The sequence below is a fragment of the Anser anser genome (genome assembly GCF_964211835.1).
Source record: "Anser anser genome assembly, chromosome: Z".
Lineage (NCBI taxonomy): Eukaryota > Metazoa > Chordata > Aves > Anseriformes > Anatidae > Anser > Anser anser.
In genome coordinates, this window is record NC_139723.1 from 13,782,284 (window position 1) to 13,788,283 (window position 6,000).

Sequence of the window (6,000 nt, forward strand, 5' to 3'; positions counted from 1 at the left end):
GTCTTGAAGGTGGTGTCTGAGTCAGCACAGGAAGGTAACAGGAACAACCACAGACTCACAGATAAAATGCAAAAAGTAGATTTATTCTCGTTACCACACCAACCAGAGGATCCCTGAAACAGCATCTGAGCAGAGGTACACGAGCGGGAATTCAGGAACTGCTAAACAGGGTCCATGAGAGGAGAATGCTGGCCTGATGGATTCCCCTGTTTTTATCAAGAGTTTGTGCGGGAGAAGTTTTTATCACCATGCTGTGATTCTTACTGTGATTCTCACTGTGCTTCACTGATCTTTTCTGTACCGAGGCCAAGAGCTCAAGCACATCCGATAGGGCACCTCCAAATCTTCCAAACACCTGTGTTACCTATGCAGAGATGTGCTACTTGTCAAACACACAGAGCACAAACAGCAGCAGGCTTAATTTATGTTTTTCTACATTGCTGCTCCCCAGACTATACATGTTCCTAGCTGCGAGGTCACTTGAGCGTATTAATAATCCTCTTTGCCAGTTTTCCATTCTGATCCCATCCTCCTTGCCAATCTTCTGCTTTTAACCCATTTCTCCCAACTGGTGCTATTCTTTTCCTAAGGAGTCCTGGAAGAACTGCCTGACTACACGTGTTTTGGGGCTGGGCTGCTGGACAAATTCCTCAGACACACACATCTCACTGCTTCTGAATAGTTTTGAATCAAACTATGAGCATGAATGAGTGAAGGTACATTTTGTTCTTGCTTTTGTTTTCAGTTTTTTGTTTGTTTGTTTTGTTTTGAAGAAAGCCCCTTCTTTTGAAGGAAGCTCCTTCCTTCATCTCCTCTTGAGATGTCCTCCAAGCTGGACAATTTAAATTTAGCCAAGAGTATCTACAAAGATTTAGGAGATGTGCAACTTCCCACATACATTAGCCTGATTGCTAGCACTATTTTCAGCACTAGCATAAAATTCTCAAGCAAGATGTAAGTTGATTTTTACACTAGTTTCTCAGCTGCTTCTTTCACAATAAAGATAGGATTAAAATGTAAAATAGGCTCATCCTTCCTCTGTCAAATGAACAGGGCCTTCTGAGCTGCTTTTGGTAGTAAAAACCTTACATTTAGATTTCAGAGCATCTTTAGAGTCTTAATTCCTTATTTTAGATTTTGCATGCCAAAGTCCTTCAGTAAATCCAGTCACTTATATTTAGAGTGGAGTGCAATGCAATATGTAACTATCATTAAAGCTAAAGTTCTAGTATCACCAAAAAAAACAACAAAACAAAACAAAACAAAAAAAACTTTATAGGATTTATTTGAAAAGATCTACTTTTGTATATACCTTATCTTTTACCTTTGGAGTGTTAAGAATCTTTGGGAAAGCATGTTGTACTGGGTCTGGCTGGGATGTTAACTTTCCCTGCATCAGCCCATACAGTGCTGTGCTCTGCACTTGTAGTTAAAACAGCACTGGTATCACACCAGTGTTGTGTCTGCTGCTGAGCAGTGCTGGCACAGCATCAGGACTCTCTCTAACCCTCCTAGGGGGTGGGCAAAAATGTGAGAAAAGAAATATCACCAGGGCAGCTGAGCTAAACCAACCAAAGGGATATTCCATACCATATGATGTCACACTCAGCAATAAAAGGCAGAAAAAGGAAGTGGGGGGGGGGGGGGGGCTCTCGTTGTGAAAACGTCTGTCCTCCTCCCGAATACCGGCTATGTGCATTGAGGCCCTGCTTCAAGAATGTGGTCAAGCATCGCTCATTTGTGGGAAGTAGAGAGTAATTTCTTTCCTCTGCACTTCCACATAGCCTTTAATTGTTTTGTTTAGTTTTCCTTTTCCCCTTCCCTTTTCCCCTTTCCTTTTTTTTTCCCCCTTTAATTAAATGTTAATTGTTTAGTTAAATTTTTTAGTTAATAATAATCTTTCCTTAATAATTATTTATTTTTTCCTTTAATTAAATCATCCTTATCTCAACCTGTGAGTTGTTCTTTCCTTTACTTCTTCCCCTCCTCATCTAAGGAGGGGGAGTGTGAGAGCAGTTGTGGTGTTCAGCTGCCTAGCAAGGTAAAACTACCACGCATGTCAAGTACACTGATCTGATTCTAAATGATTTTACATCATCCACCTCTTTTTTGACCTTTTTTTTTGATCACCTGTGCAGCACAGAAAAACTCACTCTTATTCAAACTGTAAAATCAAGATAAGATTTTTTTCATAAACTTAATTTAAATATATATATGTATATATACATACATATATATATATCATTCAGGAATGATATATATATATAAAATTTAAAAATGACAAAAAAAAGACAAAATTCAAAATTAGATATAATAAAAATCTCTGCTGGGAATGAGGCTTTCTAATAACCAAGTTGAGGGATTTGACTGCCTCCATCCTGAAGAAAGAATAACCAAACATACGCAGAATCATGATTCTGACTGAGCTGTAGACACTGAACTCTGTTTAATAAAGAGAAGAAACACAGGTGCAGCTAACTGTTAGCAATTCACATACAAACACACCATCTGTTACTCCTGTAGCCCATGTAATTTTTGTAAGTAGTCATTACAGCAAAAGTCATGACCACCAACATACTAGAGGTGCTGTATTTATACACTTCACAACCACCTCAACTCTCCTCATGACAGGCTAATCAGCGTCAGGCTGGGTCAGGTGTTTGGAAATGCATTTGTCAAAATACACCTGGATGCTGCCAGTAATTGCAGCACACTTCCTCCATAGAACCAGTCTAGGTGCCAAACTTCAAACATGTTTGAGGCCACTGAAAATCCTACAACACTCACAAAACAGAGATGCTAAATCTGCTTGCTGTCACAATTTTTTGCCTGAGATAAATTAACCCTAATGAGCATCACTGCTAATAATCTCAGTAGAGATAGCTACTTCAAAGACATGCAAGTATATGACACAGTTGTTTTTCTCCTTGGTGCTAAACTTTTACTTTATCTCAACTTTGCATTCAATATTTTTATTCATTAAAAATATACCAATATATATGAATATAACTCCATCAGGTTTTGTTTGGTTGTCATGTCTTTTCACAGTAATTCTCTTTCACAAAATGTTCCCTTTCTCGGGCTTATCCAACCAATTTGCTTTCTTCCCAGCTTTGTTACACACTCTCTCCTATAAAGCGGGATCTAAAGCAGCCTCTTTGTGCACTCTAAATGTAATGTCTTTTATCTTCTGTTCTGCTACAACTACATTCTGACTGCACAAAGACCCTTGACAGCACAAAGAGCAAGGAAATGGCCTTGAAAGTCATGAAATAATACTGGTAGCAAGATTTTAAAAGGAGCTTTATAATCACTTGCTGCTATTATCTTCTGAATGATACAGGGTTTTATTTTGGAGGGAATGTGACAGTAAATTCAATCTGAATAGTGTATTTAATGATGACTGCTCCGAGGCAGTTACCCCTCAACTTCCCAGTATGACAATACCAGATATCACTCTAACATATACAGGAAATACCTTATTAATTTGTGATCACTACAAATCTGGCTCTAAGTCAGTACTTCAAATAATTTGTGAGTTTGGAAAAGGGACTTTCTATACAACTTGCAAATGTCTTGGCTGAACAGAAAAAAAACAAAATGGGATATGGAACACAGTGAGATACATAGAAAAGGAAGTGTAACAGACGACTGCTTTGATGGGAAAGTATCTAACTTAACTAATCTGAATGGCATTAGTTTATCATACAAAGACATTTAATTTATTTCATCATTCTCTGTAGGCAGCTAAAGCACCCCAAGGTCCTAACATATTCAAGAAAATGAGCACAGCGGACAAAGACTCTCAGAGTGCAATATTTAATGAAACTTAAATTAGGTCTCAAAAGAGCAATAGAGTGTATATTAAACATGGCACTGACACCAAACCATTCTATTCATACGCATGTGTTTTAAAGTAATTGCCATCAAATGTACACAGGGCCCCAGAAGATTTTTAATATAGCCATGCATATATATTCCATTTTAGCATATACTTTATAACATTTTGTTAACATAAGGCATAGGACAGAAGGGTAAGCAAAGGTCTGCAGCTAAGACTGAACATTTAAGAAACAAAATTGTATTAGTAATGAAGTGAAAGGATACAGGATTTGACATTCTGTTTAACTACACAAATTCATATATACATATATTTTTTCTGAAAGCAAGTTATGGGATTATATATTCATATTTTAAATACTGCAATTTAACAGGGTGATCAGGTAGCCAATATTGTCAAATATTTTATACATTCTGTTCCTGTGTTTCTATGTATTTATCTATAAACAAAAGAAAACATAAAAAAAAAGGTCACCAAAAACCTCAAATCCAAATATGGATTTAATCTAGTCTCTAATTTGCAAAATAAAACACACACAAAACACCTCATTTTCAAACTCACTTTCATACAGCACTACAAAATACTGTAACCTGAAAGTTAATTACAAGCTAAATACATTCCTTTAAACAGGAAAATAATCCATTGGTCCCCAAAAATAAAATTTCAGTTAGCTATGACAAAGAAGTAGATACTTAAAACCTGCAGTTAAAAACATGAAAAAACTCCTAATTTTGAAATCCATTGTGTTGAAAACTATCAGAATAGGACTGACATTATTGTGAATTAAAAAGGTAAATGTACGAAAAGGGTAACAGGACAGCATGGTTCAGTTTGCTGAGTATAATGCAGCAATTCTGTTCTGTAGTGAACTCTTCCAAATCCACGGTAGGAGCAGTCAGTCAGACAACAGGAGGGAAGGCTCAGTGCAGCAAGACATAGAAACACAGCCTTAACATCTAGAACAGAAGATGAATAAATACTTGTCATACAGTCCAGAATGTGATAAACAGAATTAAAGACAAGATTTGGGAGTAGGAATTGAAAACTAAATTTACAAGATTTGACTGCTTATCTGACAGAAAGCAGAATAAAAGAGGAGTAAAACAGACCACAATCAAATGTAGAGGAAGGTTTAAGCACTTCTTACAATTGTAATAGCTTTGTAGAATCCTAAGAGTCATGAGGGATTGGACTGGATGATCTTTCAAGGTCCCTTCCAATCCCTAACGTTCTGTGACTGTGATTTACCTTGGAAAAGGCCTTCAAGAAGAAAGGCCTTCACATCTTCTATCACTTCAGATGCATAGATGCTGCAATTTATCAGACAGTTCCAGAGATGTTCTAGGTTTTCCGCCAGCCATCAACACAAGGGGTTTTGGCTTTAGAGACAGGTGTGACTGCTTCTGTAATGGTATAAAATTACTGAATTTTAGAACTAGTCACGTAGACAAATTCAGATTACAAGCATTAAGTCTTTATAGGTATATACTTTAGGAAGTATATTCACTTTTCCAGCAAGTCTTTGTAGTTTCCTGTAGTCAAAGGTCATGCAAGTGTGTCATAAAGGAAACCTACCACCTGCAAACCATTAGTTGAGGAACACTGAGTGTTATTTTTGCATAATTTTACTGGAGAGAACTTTATCTAAATCTTGAATTTTCTTGCCTTTTGCTCTCACCATCAGATCAGATGATTGATTGGTTAGATGAACCTTTAGCAACTTGACTTAATTAAGTGATACTTTACTGCAATTCACCTGGAAGCAACAATTTCAAAATTAATTAATTAAATAAATAAAGCACTTCCCATAAATTTGAGTCTTACCAATATAATTGAGATTTTTTAAATTATCTGGTTTTGCTTTATGAACTCTTTGTCAAGGCATATCTAGAGCCCATTTTATGAATTTAATAAGAACACTTTATATAAAACTTGTAGAGAGTTTTTTGTTTTTTAATACTAATATTCTTACATTATCTGGACTATAAAGACCTCCATTAGTTGGAGGGCCCCACAAGTTTAGTTACAAAGTTTTGCATATTGCATTAAAAAAATATAGAATCACTTTTTTTTTTTTTGGTACATCACAGTACTTTCTAAAAGGATGTTTTTTGAAGGTACACAGTTGTACTTTTCTAATGTTGTATTTTAACACCATT